Raw genomic sequence first — 16,342 nt, 5'->3', positions numbered from 1 at the left:
GCCCAGGGTATCTTGTCGGACACAAGCAGGCTCCAAACTGCCATAAAAGCCCTCCAACCCCACTCTCCGCAGTTTGGCAACCTGGCCTCAGTCCTCTTAGATTCGGCAGCAGTCACCAGATTACCCAGGTATTTGAGATGCAGATGCTAAAGCGGAACTCTGTCCAAACTCCCTACCTTTAGATCCCTTGACATTGTTCTTTGCAAGTTCTTTTCTAAAGAACTCTTTTCCCTTACCAGGGATGCCTCTGCCCCCTGCACCTTGTGGCTTGCCCTTCAGATATTGGTATTCAACGGTATTATGAGCGCAGCCCTCTTCTGTTTTTTCTTTTTTCTTTTTCTTATTTATTTATTTATTTGAGACGGAGTCTTGCTCTGTCGCTCAGGCTGGAGTGCAGTGGCGTGATCTCAGTTCACTGCAACCTCTGCCTCCCGGGTTCAAGCTTCCCAAGTAGCTTCCCTGCCTCAGCTTCCCAAGTAGCTGGGATTACAGGCCCCCGTCACCACGCCCAGCTACTTTTTAAATATTTTTAGTAGAGACGGGGGTTTCACCATGTTGGTCAGGCTGGTCTTGAACTCCTGACCTCAGGTAGTCCACCCGCCTCGGCCTCCCAAAGTGCTGGGATTAGAGGTGTGAGCCACCGCGCCCGGCCCTCTTCCGTTTATTCTTTGCCCACTCAGTAACCTTTTCTACACTCGCCTATAACTGCTGAGGACCCCTCAATATGTATCACCAGACCAGATCATCTGGAAGTCCCTTGGTATTTTCAGCTAATGAACACTTTCACCTGTGTATAGCGCAGACACTTCAAATCCCACGTGTCAAATACTGACCCTGCTCCTGCTATATTCTCCATTCATAGAAGTACTCAATTCCCACTGGGAATACCCTAGGCTCCTTTCCTCACGCCCTACATCCAATCTGTGTTTATTTCTGAGGTGTCTACTTTTGTCTCCATCTCCGTTGTGATTACGCTGTAGTCTCCCTTCTGCCAACCAGATCCTCACAGTTACCACGGTGTTCTCTCTAGAGTGCAAATGCAATTGTGTTTCTCTTTTTAATTTTTTTTTATTACTCCCTTCAATGGGCCAAGTTCAGCATGATTTAGCATGCCAAATCATAGCCTGACTCCAGATGTTTTGCTCCAGCTATTTTCAATGTATTCACTCTTCCTCCAAACTATTAAAGATACTTGAAAACCTGTAAGAACAAAACACCGCTGTAGAAAAATGGACAAGTGTTTGATTTATTAAATCTACAAAGTAAAAAGTTATTCCATTCTTAAGCTTTTAAGTTCACTTTACAAATTATATTGTTCTACTTATAAGTCCAGCACATTTTACCAAACACTTTTCAGAAACTGAATGATTTATTTATTTGGGGGGGTCACATTTTTATTGGGGGCCATAGGGGACATGGTCTTCTCCATGTCAATGGAAGTGCTTGCAGTTTCTTGAGCCACTCCAAGCTTGGGCCTTGGGGGTGGCTGGGAATATCCAGTATGTTCCCATCATCTCGGAGGAGCACTAGGTTGTTGTGGGGCGTGGCCCGGTTGATCCTGGTGGAGTACATGGTATAGGGGCAGAATGGGGTCAGATTTATAGCTAGGCCCCCGATGGTGAGGAACAGAACCAGCACCAGGCATTCTTAAGAAAGGCAGCCGCAATGGCGGCGAGGACACGGAGCATTCTGAAATTTCCCGAATTTTTTTTTTAAGTCTCACTCAGTTAATTCAACATCTTCAAATATTTAAAATTATGCCTGCTAGGGCAGGCACAGTGGCTCACACCTGTAATCCCAGCACTTTGGGAGGCCAAGGCGGGTGGATCACCTTAGGTCAGGAGCTCGAGACCAGCCTGGCCAACATGGTGAAATCCTGTCTCTACTAAAAATACAAAAAAATTAGCTGAGCATGGTGACACACGCCTGTAGTCCCAGCCAGTCGGGAGGCTAAGGCAGGAGAATCACTTGAACCCGGGAGGCAGAGGTTGCAGTGAGCCGAGATCGTGCTCCTGTACTCCAGCCTGGTTGATGGAGAAAGACTGTCTTTTAAAAAATAATAATTGCCGGGTGCAGTGGCTCACGCCTGTAATCCCAGCACTTTGGGAGGCGGAGGCGGGCGGATCACGAGGTCAGGAGATCGAGACCATCCAGGCTAGCACGGTGAAACCCCATCTCTATTAAAAATACAAAAAAAAAAAAAAAAAAAATTAGCTGGGTATGGTGGCAGGCACCTGTAGTCCCAGCTACTCCAGATGCTGAGGCAGGAGAATGGCGTGAACCCGGGAGGCAGAGTTTTCAGTGAGCCGAGATTGCACCACTGCACTCCAGCCTGGGCAATAGAGTGAGACGCCATCTCAAAAATAAAAAATAATAATAATAATAATTAAATTTAAAAATAAAGAATGAATTGTGCCTATTCTATTGTCTATATTAGACTTTCTATCAGACTTTCTTTTTTTCTCTCTCTCTCTTTTGAGATGGAGTTTCACTCTTGTCACCCAGGCTGGTGTGCAATGGCGCAGTCTTGGCTCACTACAACCTCCGCCTCCCGGGTTCAAGTGATTCTCCTCCCTCAGCCTCCCAAGTAGCTGGAATTACAGGCACCCGCCACCACGCCTGGCTAATTTTTTGTTTTGTTTTGTTTTGTATTTTTATTAGAGATGGGGTTTCACTATGTTGGCCAGGCTGGGTTCTCAAACTTCTGACTTTGTGATCCGCTGGCCTCAGCCTCCCAACGTGCTAAAATTACAGGCGTGAGCCACCGTGTCTGGCCTAGATTTTCTTCTTAGTTCATTCAATTGTTTAAAAATTTCTCAAAACTTTTTTTTTTTTTTTTTTTTTTTGAGAGGGAGTCTCACTCTGTCCCCCAGGCTGGAGTGTAATGGCACAATCTCGGCTTACTGCAACCTCTGCCTCCTGGGCTCAAGCGATTCTCCTGCCTTAGCCTCCTGAGTAGCTGGGATTACAGGCACACGCCACTGCACCCAGCTAATTTTTGTATTTTTAGTAGAGACAGGATTTCACCATGTTGCCCAGGCTGGTCTTGAACTCCTGACCTCAGGTGATCCACCCACCTCTGCCTCCCAAAGTGCTGGGATTACAGGTGTGAATCACCACGCCCGGCCTAGATTTTCTTTCTAATTCATTCAATTGTTTATAAACTTTTTCAAAACTTGTAATTCCTATAAATAAACATACAAGCATAACGAAGCTAACATTCTCTTAGATGGCCTGATTCCATATGTAAACTTAGTAAGCTTTCAACTCAAAAACCTAAGTCTAAAACTAACTCAATTACACATTTAAAATGATTTACAAAAAAGCTATCACTCGCCGGGCGCGGTAGCTCACGCCTGTAATCCCAGCACTTTGGGAGGCCGAGGTGGGCAGATCATGAGATCAGGAGATTGAGACCATCTTGGCTAACACGGTGAAACCCCACCTCTACTAAAAACACAAAAAAATTAGCCGGGCGTGGTGGCAGGCGCCTGTAGTCCCAGCTACTCGGGAGGCTGAGGCAGGAGAATGGCATGAACCCAGGAGGCAGAGCTTGCAGTGAGCCAAGATTGTGCCACTGCACTCCAGCCTGGGCGACAGAGCGAGACTCCGTCTCAAAAAAAAAAAAAAAAAAAAAGCTATCACTCAAATAGGCCAAATTTTCTTAAACATTGAGAATACGTAAAATGTGAAATATTTCTTTTTCTTTCTTTTTTTTTTTTTTTTTTTTGAGACAGAGCCACACTCTCTCGCCCAAGCCAGAGTACAGTGGCGCGATCTCGGCTCACTGCAACCTCAGCCTCCCAAGTTCAAGTGATTATCCTGCCTCAGCCTCCTGAGTAGCAGGGGTTACAGGCACACACCACCACATCCAGCTAATATTTGTATTTTTACTAGTGGTGAGGTTTCACCATGTTGGCCAGGCTGGTCTCGAACTCTTGACCTCAGGTGATCCACCCACCTCGGCCTCCCAATATGCTGGGATTATAGGCGTAAGCCACCATGCCCAGCGGAAATATTTCTTCTTAATTCCAACATATTAATCCGATTGTTTATTCCATAAAGGTTTCTTTACTTAATTATAAAGTTTGTCTGAGGTGAAAGCCACAGAAATGTTAAGACAGTTACCAACTGCACTGATACCTTACTATACCAAGTGTTGCATATTTATTTTCTCAGCTGATCCTTGTAATAATCCCGTTATGTCCATTTTACACTTGGAAAAATGGAGACCTAGGTTATTTACCTGAAGCCGCACAGCAAGAGGCAGAGCTGGAACTCAAACCCAGGCCTGTCTAATGACAAAGCCCACATTCCTGGTGAAAAAACTCAAGATTCAGAGAAATAGACGTTAAGATAATAACATGCTGGCCAGGCATGACGGCTCACACCTATAATCCCCCAGCACCTTGGGAGGCAGAGGCGAGAGGATTGCTTGAGGCCAGCAGTTCAAGACCAGCCTGAGCAACATGAAAAACCCCGTCTTACAGAAAATACAAAAAATTAGCCTGGCGTGGTGGCATGCTACCTAAAAGGCTGATGTGGGAGGATTGCTTGAGCCTGGGAGTTGAGGCTGCAGTGAGCTGTGATCCCGCCACTGTGCTCCAGCCCAGGTAGACAGAGTGAGACCCCATCACCAAAATAAATAAATAACATACCACATATCAATTCTTGCCTATCATATGTAGCAACATTCTGGTTTGTCTTTTTAATTGATATTATTGGCAAAGGGGTAAAAAAGCAACCACTCTTATGCAATGCTAGTAGGCAATAAATTAATATAGTCTTTCTAAAGACCAGTTTCACATTATGCATCTATTCTTCAACCAAAAAAAAATTCACTTCTTAGAATATATCATAAGGATATTGTGTTTTTATTAAATGCGCAAAAATTATCCATGAAGATGCTCCTTGGAAATTACTCAAATCTCCATCAGTAGGTGTTTAAATCAGTAATGGCAGCTATACACAATAGAATGCCATATAGCCATGAACAGTGATGATCTGTGGTCTGGTCAGGCTTGACTGGCTACAGGAAACAGACATGCACAGTTTTACTTCTAGAGGAAAAAAGACTGGAAGGGGGGCCTTTATTATAAAGGCCTGTATGGACTGGAACTGCACCAAAAACAAAATTACACTAAACAAAAAAACCAGGACTAATGAAAGCTTAAAGGCATGGTTTCATTCCTCTGAGCATCTCTGCTTTTCCACAGAATGGCTCTACTCTCCACTCTTTGATAACCAGCTTCCTCCATTTAATTTTTTCTGTTCCCTCACAAGTCTTTTTTCTGCTTGCCTTGCCATGGCTTTGACTGAAGGTCATGGTATCCTTACATCATCAGCTCCATTGAGGATCATCTCAATTGCCTAACTCCATAACCCACAGAGTGGCATATGATTGACCCAGCTCAGCTTTCCACCCTGTGGGTACATCTCTGACCACCCACAGGCAGGCTGCCCTTAGATTAGATGCTGATCCTTTACTTCAGTCAACTGTGATCAGGAGATACAGACAATTAAGCATAGAGAACTATGAGCTGGGCATTATTTCCTTCAGTGGGAGGCTGGGTGGGCAAAAAATGTACAGGCTGGCAGTACGATATTTTAATATTGTGGTTAAGTGAAAATATCAAATTATGATTAATAAATATGATACCATTTTGTTTTAAATATAGATAGATAGATAGATACATTGATGGATATGTGCATATGAACAGACAAAGCCTTGAAGTATAGACACCAATATATTAACAGTTGCTTCTCCAGGCAGTGCTATTACACTGGATTTGTGTGGGATTTGCTTGCTTGTTTGTATTTAAAATGAGCTGCTGGAAATACTATTTTGTCAGCAAATATAAATATGAATAAAACTATTAAATATGAAATGAATAAATGACAAAATAATGAGGTAAATGGTCATTTGGGGAGTCAAAATTGGTTCATGACCACAAACAATTTATAAGCCAGCAGAAGTCAAGCAGTATTAACAAGATATCTTGAGATAAGCACCATAATAGAAGTTTCCCTTGCTTGGAATACCTTTTAGCCTATTATCTGCCTGGGAAACTCCTACTGAACTTCCCAGACCCAATTCAAATGTCACCTACTCCCCAGGCAAAATTAATCACTTCCTCATTTGTTATATTTCCCAGTAGTACTTTAGAAACCAGGTGTCTTCAGCAATAAGTCTTGCTGTCTAGTAAATACAACATTTTCAAGACATATGTCCCAAGTTTTTTTTATATTTAAATGCCTCTGAAATCAGGACAGGTCTTACAATCAGTATTAAAAGAAACTAGCCAGCTACCAGGAGAAAAGTAGGTGGAGAAGTAACATAATTGTTGATATAGTTTGGATATTTGTCCCCATCCAAATCTCATGTTGAACTATAATCCCCAGTGTTGGAGATGGGGCCTGGTGGGAGATGATTTGATCATGGGGGTGGTTTTGTTCTTGTGCTAGTGAGTGAGTTCTCATGAGATCTGGTCATTTAAAAGTGGTCATTTAAAAGTGTGTGGCACTCTCTCTCTCTCTCTCTCTTGCTCTTAATTTCACCATGTGATGTGTCTCCTCCCCATTCACCTTCCACCATGATTGGAAGCTTCCTGAGGCCTCCTCAGAAGCAGATGCCACTATGCTTCCTGTACAGTCCCCAACACCATGAGTCAATTAAATTTCTTTTCTTATAAATTACCCAGTCTCAGCCAGGCACAGTGGCTCACACCTATAATCCCAGCATTTTGGGAGGTGGAGGTGGGTGGATCACTTGAGGTCAGGAGTTCAAGATCAGCCTGATCAACACAATGAAACCCCATCACTACTAAAAAAAAAAAAAAAAAAAAAAAAAAAAAAATAGCAAGGTGTGATGGTGTGTGCCTATAATCCCAGCTACTCAGGAGGCTGAGGCAGGAGGATCACTTGAACTCAGGAGGTAGAGGTTGAAATGAGCCAAGACTGCACCACTGCACTCCAGCCTGGGTAAGAGAATAAGACTCTGTCTCAGAAAAAAAGAAAAGAAATTACCCAGTCTCAGGTATTTCTTTCTAGCAATGCAAAAATGGACTAACACAGAAAATTGGTACCAAGGAGTAGGGTACTGCTATAAAGATATCTGAAAATGTGGAACTGACTTTGGAACTGGGTAACAAGTATAGGTTGGAAGAGTTTGGAGGGCTCAGAAGAAGACAGAAAGATGAGGGAAAGTTTGGAACTCCTTAGAGACTGGTTACATGGTTTCAACCAAAATGCTGATAGTGATATGGACAATGAAGGCCAGGCTGACAAGGTCTCAGATGGAGGTGAGAAACTTATTGAGAACTAAAATAAAGGTCATATTTGTTATGTCTTAGCAAAGAGCCTGGCTGTGTTCTGTCCATGCCCTAGGGATCTGTGGAACTTTTAACTAAAGAGTGATGATCTAAGGTGTCTGACAGAAGATATATATATATATCTTTTGACACTGAGTCTCGCTCTATCACCCAGGCTGGAGTGCAGTGGCACATCTCAGCTCACTGCAACCTCCGCCTCCCGGGTTCAAGCAATTCTCATGCCTCAGCCTCCTGAGTAGCTGGGATTACAGACACCCGCCACCATGCACAGCTAATTTTTGTATTTTTAGTAGAGATGAGGTTTCACCACGTTGACCAGGCTGGTCTCGAACTCCTGACATCAGGTGATCTGCCCACCTCAGCCTCCCAAAGTGCTGGGATTACAGGCATGAGCCACCATGCCTGACCAGCAGAAGAAATTTCTAAGCAGCAAAGCGTTCAAGATGTGTCATGGCTGCTTCTGACAGCCTAACTTAAATGTGGGAGCAAATAAATGACTTAAAGTTGGAATTTATATTTAAACAGGAAGCACAGCATAAAAGTTTGAAAAATTTGCAACCTGGCTATGTGGCAAAGAAAGAAAAAGCTTTTTCAGGAGAGGAATTCAAGCAGGCTTTGGAGTCACCACTTGCTAGACAAATTTGCTTGACTGAAAAGGACCCAAGAACTAATAGCCAAGACAATGGGAAAAAGACCTCAAAGGCATTTTAGAGACCTTTATGGCAGCCCCTCCCATCACAAGCCCAGAGGCCTAGGAGGGAAGAATGGTTTCCTGGACCAAGCCCAGGGCCTTGGTGCCCTGCACAGCCTTGGGACACTGCTTCCCACATCCAGAGGTGGAGCTGCTGCTCCACCTCTAGCCACAGCTCAAAGGGGTCCAGGTACAGATTGGGCTGCAGTTCCAGATGGTACAAGCCAAAAGCCTTGGTGGCTTCCATGTGGTGTTAAGCCTGCAGGTGTACAGAGCACAAGACTTTAGGCTTGCCACCCTCCACCTAGATTTCAGAGGGTGTATGGACAAGTCTGGGTGTCCAGGCAAAAGAGTGCTGTAGGGGTGGAACCCTCACAGAGAACCTCTACTAGGTCAGTGCCAAGGGGAATTGTAAGGTTGGCACACTGATATGGATTGGCTGTGTCCCCACACAAATCTCACCTTGACTTGTAACAATCTTCACGTGTCAAGAGTGGGACCAGGTGGAGATAATTAAATCATGGGAGTGGTTTCCCTCATACTATTCTAGTGGTAGTGAATAAGTCTCATGAGATCTGATGGTTTTATAAATGGGAGTTGCCCTGCACAAGCTCTCTTGTCTGCTGCCATGTAAGATGTGACTTTGCCCCTCATTTTTCTTCTGCCATGGTTGTGAGCCCCACCCCAGGGTGGAACTGTGAGCCAATTAAACCCCTTTCCTTTATAAATTACCCAGTCTTGGGTATGTATTTATTAGCAGTGTGAGAACAGATTAATACACATTCCCCACACAGAGTTCCCAATGGGCACACTGCCTAGTGGAGCTGTGAGAAGAGGGCCACCGTCCTGTAGATCCAAGAATGGTAGATCCAACAGCAGCTTGCACTCTGTGCCTGGCAAAGCCACAGGCACTCAACTCGAGCCCATGAGAGCAATCATGGGTGAATCATGCATAGCCACAGGGGTAGAGCTGCCCTATGCCTTGGGAGCCCACCCATTGCAACAGTGTGCCCAGCATATGGAACATGGAGTCAAAGATTATTTCAGAGCTCTAAGATTTAATGACTGCCCTTCCAGCTTTCGAACTTGCATAGGGCCTGTAGCCCCTTTCTTGTTGGCTGATTTCTCCATTTTGAAATGGGAGTGTTTATCCGAGGCTTGTACTATAACTGTCAGGCCTCACAGGATAGCTTTTCAGGAGATTGTGAGTATGCTGTGTAGGCAGAATTCTGAGATGACTGTCCAAGATTCCCAATGCTTGGCTATTCAATCAAACACTAATCTAGGCACTATTTTGAAGGGATTTTGCAGATGCAATTAAGGCTACTAAACAGTTGATCTTAAGATGGGGAGATTATCCTGGTCATCACATGAGCCATCTATAAGCAGAGAGATTCCCTTAGCTGACAAAAGAAGTCAGAGACTCAAAGCATGGAATGGTTCAATGGGTCATTCCTGGTATTGAATATGGAGGGGTCCACATGGAAAGGACTTGAGAGCAGCCTTGAAAAGTTAAGAGTGGCCCCTGACTGATAGTCAGCAAGGAAACAGGGACCTCAGAACTACAACTGCAAGGAACTTGATTCTACCTATAGCCTAAATGAGCTTGGAAGCAGATTCTCCTCACAGCCTCAAGATAAGTCCTTAATCTAGTGAATATTTTAATCTTGACCTTGTAAGACTCTGAGCAAAGAACCCAGTCAAGCTTGCCTGTACTTCAATAGAAAACTATTACATACACTTAAGGAAACTTGAGTGTATGGGGAGGGGGTTGGGGTGGCTTATAAATAATGTTGCCAAATATGCTAATGGTGAAATTTTGTATAAAAAGGACTATGAGCTAGCTGGGCATCCTGCTTCTCTCTGATAAGACTAACTCCATATAGTTCATGAGTCTTTTGAGCAGATGTAGCCCATAATAAATCAGATACTCCATTTGGTCTATGTAATTACTGATCTTCTTTGTCTCTCTATATGTTGAATACCTTGGGAAAAGAGATAGAACACCTTGTTCTAGAGATAGAACAAAGGGCCAGTAAACTTCAGAATACCATGAAGTGGCTGTCTGTAAAGTACCAGTTTTCATCCTTGTGAAACTTGAAGTATTACCTATCATCGCTTAACTCCTTAACCAGCTCGTTTGAGAGAAACCTATTTCACTTTGTCCTAAAGGTATTCAGATATTCCAGATCTTGTGTTTAAGCACAGTTCTTGCCAGGTATTCCGACTTCAGCCATTTCTTCAACTCTTGGTGTTTCAGATGGAGGAAAAGTTTTGAACTACCTGTTGGTAGTTGCAGCTATTTACCAACTGCTTATCATGTTCCAGAAAATGCTAGGTGCTTTATTTATATTGTCTCATTTAATCTTCACAATAACCCCATGAGGAAATATAATTATCCTCGTTTTACAAATGAGAAAACAAGCACGAAGAGGTTAGGTATTTTGCTTAAGCTATAAGATTTCAGAGTTAGGATCAAGCCTCTATCTCTCTGATTCTAAAATCTCTGTCAAATCATCATTCAACACTGTGTCCTAGTTTATGGACAGCATATCAATAAGAAGGTGTTCATTCATCTCTTAAATATGCCTAATTGCCTCGGAAAACCTTTCAACGAACATGTGTGAACACCCGTGTCCTAGTCTAGGGACAATATATAAAAACAGAGACCCGGAAGTTGTGGGAGGAAGCCAGGAAGTCAGCTCAGAATGGAGTTGGGGCATTGGTTTCCGGGCTGGGGTTAGAATAGGCCACAAGGTTCTACTGCAGTCTTCAAGGCCTAAGACAAAGGACAAATCTAAGGACTCACCAAGAGACAGAAATAGCTCATAAGAATCATGAGCTCATTGGAGAGTCAGACCAAAGTATGGGGAAAGAGTGGTAAATGAGGCATGGAACACCAGACCCCATCACAGGGTTAGAACCCGAGACAAGCCTGCATGGCAGGGTTACCCATGGCAAACTCCTGCAACATCGACAGGGATGACAATGGGTTACTAGTAACAACAGCTAACTCGTAACCAGTGCCCTTTAGGTCCAGTTGTAAGTATTTGATCTCATTTGGCCTTCACAACAATCCTATGAGGTAGGAACTACTAGAATTTTCAAGTTAAGGATGAGAAAACTGAGATCAGAAAGGTTATTAATGTTCCAAAGATTACACAACTAGTTAGTGACATACTCAGAATTCAAACTGCATTGGACCCAAAGCCCACATATGTGAACGCTATTCTCCACCAATGCACATAAGGACCTAGAGGGCTGAGTTGAAAGATTTGTGAGGCCACATCCACCAAGGAATGTGATGGATATAGACTCGACAAAGCACTCTCAAGAAGCTTTCAGACATCAAGACAGAAATCTAGGAGCACAGATAACAGAACAGTTGACGGGTCGGGCATGGTGGCTCATGCCTGTAATCCCAGCACTTTGAGAGGCTGAGGTGGGCAGATCATGAGGTCAGGAGATGGAGACCATCCTGGTTAACACGATGAAACCCCGTCTCTATTAAACATACAAAAATTAGCCAGGCCTGGTGGCAGGTGCCTGTAGTCCCAGCTACTTGGGAGGCTGAGGCGGGAGAATGACGTGCACCCAGGAGGTGGAGTTTGCAGTGAGCCAAGATCGTGCCACTGCACTCTAGTCTGGGCAACAGAGCGAGACTTCATCTCAAAAAAAGGAAGACTTTGCAGGGAAGACCAATGGAAAGGTGAGAAAGGGCATAAGTTGCAGTAACAGTGTAAACCAAGCTAGAAAAATTGCAGAGGTGTGTGCATGTGCAATCATGCCCTGATTCTTGTCTAGTTAACTTCACCCCAGGCTTCTCAAACAGCCCAGGCTTCTCAAACTTCACCCCAGGCTTCACTAACAGCCACATGATGTTTCAAAAAGTCCAAGTGGAACCTCTTTGGAAAGATGCCCACCGTTGGCAGAGGCTGTGACCTTTTTCCTCAGGTACCATGGGTTGCTACATGGGGAATGGGTGGACATTGGGCTGTAAATACTGTGTCCAGAATTTATTCCTTTTGGTGGGTTCTTGGTCTCGCTGACTTCAAGAATGAAACCATGGACCTTCGCAGTGAGTGTTACAGTTCTTAAAGATGGTGTGTCTGGAGTTTGTTTCTTCAGATGTTCAGATGTGTCCAAAGTTTACTCCTTCCAGTGGGTTCGTGGTCTCATTGACTTCAGGAGTGAACCACAGACCTTCTCAGTGAGCGTTGCAGCTCGTAAACGTGACATGTCCGGAGTTGTTTGCTCCTCCTGGTGGGTTCGTGGTCTTGCTGACTTGAGGAATGGAGCTGCAGACCCTCGTGGTGAGTATTACAGCTCATAAAGGTAATGTGGACCCAAAGAGTGAGTAGCAGCAAGATTTATTGTGAAGAATGAAAGAACAAAGCTTCTACAGTGTGGAAGGGAACCCGAGCGGGTTGCCACTGCTGGCTGGGGTAGCTAGCTTTTATTCCCTTATTTGGCTCCACCCACATCCCACTGATTGGTCCATTTTACAGAGTGCCGATTGGTGCGTTTACAATACTTTAGCTAGACACAGAGTACTAATTGGTGCGTTTTTACAGAGTGCTGATTGGTGCGTTTACAATCCTTTAGCTAGACTCCTGAAGTGCAGTGGCACAATCTCTGCTCAGTGCAAGCTCTGCCTCCCGGGTTGACACCATTCTCCTGCCTCAGCCTCCCAAATAGCTAGGACTACAGGCACCCGCCACCACGCCTTGCTAATTGTTTGTATTTTTAGTTTCACCGTGTTAGTCAGAATGGTCTCGATCTCCTGACCTTCTGATCCACCCGCCTCAGCCTCCCAAAGTGCTGGGATTACAGGCATGAGCCACCGAGCCTGGCTTCTACTACAACTTATAATGCCAGAGCAGGGCAAGGTAGAAACTGCAAGACTTCAGTCACTATTCAGTTATGTAAAGACTAACACATGGGCACACTGGCTCACACCTGTAATCCTAGCACTTTGGGAAGCCATGGCAGGAAGATTGCTTGAGCTCAGGAGTTGGATACCAGCCTGTGCAACATGATGAGACCCCATCTCTACAAAAAATAAAACAATTAGCTGGGCATAGTGGTGGATGCCTGTGGCCCCAGCTACTGGGGAGGCTGAGGTGGGAGGACCACTTGAGCTGGGGAGGTCGAGACTCCTGGGAGCTATGATTGCACCACTGTGTTCCAACCTGGGAGACAGAGCAAGACCTTGTCTCAAAAAAAAAAAAAAAAAAAAAAGGACTAGGCAAGGTGGCTTACTCCTGTAATCTCAGCACTTTGAGAGGCTGAGGCAGGTGGATCCCCTCAGGTCAGGAGGTCCAGACCAGCCTAGCCAAGATGGTGAAACTCTGTCTCTACTAAAAATACAAAAATTAGCTGGGCATGGTGAGATGCACCTGTAGTCCCAGCTATTTGGGAAGCTGAAGCAGGAGAATTGCTTGAACCCGGGAGGCGGAGCTTACAGTGAGCCAAGATCACCCCACTGCACTCCAGCCTGGGCAACAGAGTGATACGCTGTCTGAAAAAATAAAAAAAATTAAAATTAAAAAAAAAAAAGACTAACACAGGAAAAAACGTGAGAGACATACAGCTATGCAGCAATGTTCCTCCCTAAGACTCCAGTGAGTTCATTGACACATGTCCAGTTTGATTTTTTTTTTTAAAGAGGCCAGGTTCTGCCACCTTCCTTACAGTACAGAAACAAGCTCTCTCAGTCACAAGTATCAATCACATTATTCAGTTTTGTGGAATCACTGGCAATGCCCCCATGTATCAGAATGTCTTCTGTGACTGAATTTACATGTCAAGGTTAATTAAACAAAGCTTTATTTCAGTATCATGGCTTGTATGCATTTTTCTCATTCATGGACCAACTGGCATAAGTGATACCTCCTCCAGGGAGCCTTCCTTGACTCTCAAGATAGCCCTTCCCTGGCTGACATATACTTCTTGTATCGAAACTATGTGTCTGGGCTGGACGCAGTGGCTCACACCTGTAATCCCAGCACTTTGGGAGGCCGAAGCAGGAGGATCACCTGAGGTGAGGAATTTGAGACCAGTCTGGCCAACATGGCAAAAACCCGTCTCTACTAAAAATACAAAACTGAGCTGGGTGTGGTGGCGCATGACTGTAATCCCAGCTACTGGGGAAGCAGAGGCAGGAGAATTGCTTGAACCCGGGAGGTAGAGGTTGTGGTGAGGTGAGATCACCTCACTGCATTCCAGCCTGAAGGACAGAGTTAGACTCTGTCTCAAAAAAAAAAAAAAGGAAAAAAGAAAGAAAGAAACTACGTGTCTGTATGTCTGTTTCCCACAACCACTCTGTGTGCTCCTCAAGAGAACTGTCATGTTTATACCTGTATCCCAAGCACCCTCAACTAGGCCTGGATATAATAGGTAATGAGTGTTTACTGAATTAAATTGAATAAATTAGAGAGATACAATGTGGGGTTTGATGTGTGTCCATATATTCTGTTTGTAACGTGCCTCTGACTCTGGAGAGGGAGGACATGCTATGCTGGTGCCTAGACTCAGGCTGAAGTGCTAACATTTAGATGCTTCAAGTTTCCTTCAGTTAAGCCCAAGTCACCTGGATCAAGAAATTTATGTATTCTTAGTACATAACTGACAGATTCAGGGCAGACTCAGTAATAAAATCAAGCTTCTGGCTTCAGGATCCCAAGAGATTTTTCTCTTAAAGAATTTGGGCTGGACGTGGTGGCTCATGCCTGTAATCCCAGCACTTTGGGAGGCCGAGGCGGGTGGATCACGAGGTCAGGAGTTCAAAACCAGCCTGGCCAACATGGTGAAACCCCGTCTCTACTAAAAATACAAAAATTAGACCAGGCGCGGTGGCTCAGACAGGGCGCGGTGGCTCACGCCTGTAATCCCGGCACTTTGGGAGGCGGAGGCAGGCGGATCATCTGAGGTCAGGAGTTCAAGACCAGCCTGGTCAACATGGTGAAACCCCATCTCTACTAAAAATACAAAAATTAGCCAGGCATGGTGGCAGGTGCCTGTAATCCCAGCTACTCGGGAGGCTGAGGCAGGAGAATCGCTTGAACCCGGGAAGCGGAGGTTGCAGTGAGCCAAGATCATGCCACTGCACTCCAGCCTGGGCAACAGAGCAAGACTCCATCTCAAAAAAAAAAAAAAAAAAGAATTTTATAGGCAACTAAAATGGGTGGGACCAACCTACCATTCCAGCTGCAGAGAGAAAAGTCAAACATTAGTGGACTGGGATCTTATTGTGGATGAATGATCTAGTATCTGGGGCAGAAAGCAAGGTCCTCCCAGGAGAAGAGCAAGAAAGGAAGGTTGATGCTACAGCCTGTGGAAGGGTCTTAAATTCTACATTAAAGGACATTCCACTCTCTTCTGTAGACAATAGGAAATGATTTAAGATTTTATAAGCAGGGGAGGAGTATGATTTGATTCAACAAAGATTTATGAAATGTTTACTTTTAGGCCGGGCGCGGTGGCTCAAGCCTGTAATCCCAGCACTTTGGGAGGCCGAGACGGGCGGATCACGAGGTCAGGAGATCGAGACCATCCTGGCTAACACAATGAAACCCCGTCTCTACTAAAAATACAAAAAAATTAGCCGGGCGAGGTGGCGGGCGCCTGTAGTCCCAGCTACTCGGGAGGCTGAGGCAGGAGAATGGCGTAAACCCGGGAGGCGGAGCTTGCAGTGAGCCGAGATAGCGCCACTGCACTCCAGCCTGGGCGACAGAGCGAGACTCCGTCTCAAAAAAAAAAAAAAAAAAAAAAAAAAAAAAAAAAAAAAAAAAAAAAAAATGTTTACTTTTGTACTAGTATGAACAAGGGTATAAAGTTGAGTTAAACAGTCACTGCCCTTTAGACAAGTACACAAGTGACTGTAATGCAAGATGAAATAAGAAGTGAGTGAAACCCAAGATGTGGAAAGAAAGGATTACAGAAGTCCAAAGGAAATCCTATCTGCTTGATGGAGGAGATCTGGAAATACTTTATGGAGAGGGAGGTGTTTTAATGGGCCTTGAAGAATAGGTACTTTATAAACAAAATTCCCTGAAGAGGCAACATGAACAACAATAAACTTGTAAAAGTTGTATAACTGCTGGGCGCGGTGGCACACGCCTGTAATCCCAGCACTTTGGGAGGCCCAAGCAGGGGGATCGCCTGAGGTCAGGAGTTTGAGACCAGCCTGCCCAACATGGCGAAACCCCGTCTCGACTAAATACAAGAAATTAGCCAGGTATGGTGGCGCACGCCTGTAATCCTAGTTACTCAGGAGGCTGAGGCAGGAGAATTGCTTGAATCTGGGAGGTGGAAGTTG

General features: G+C 44.7%; 1 protein-coding gene across 1 annotated transcript in view; it reads right to left on the bottom strand.

Moving 5' to 3' along the window:
- Positions 1-16,342, bottom strand: part of IQGAP1 (IQ motif containing GTPase activating protein 1) — a 209,616-nt gene that overhangs the window by 115,830 nt on the left and 77,444 nt on the right. The window lies entirely within an intron of this gene.

This window comes from Macaca thibetana, chromosome 7, assembly GCF_024542745.1.
Source record: "Macaca thibetana thibetana isolate TM-01 chromosome 7, ASM2454274v1, whole genome shotgun sequence".
Taxonomy (NCBI): Eukaryota; Metazoa; Chordata; class Mammalia; order Primates; family Cercopithecidae; genus Macaca; species Macaca thibetana.
Note: the sequence above shows the minus strand (reverse complement) of the source record. Positions and strands in the feature narration are given on the sequence as shown.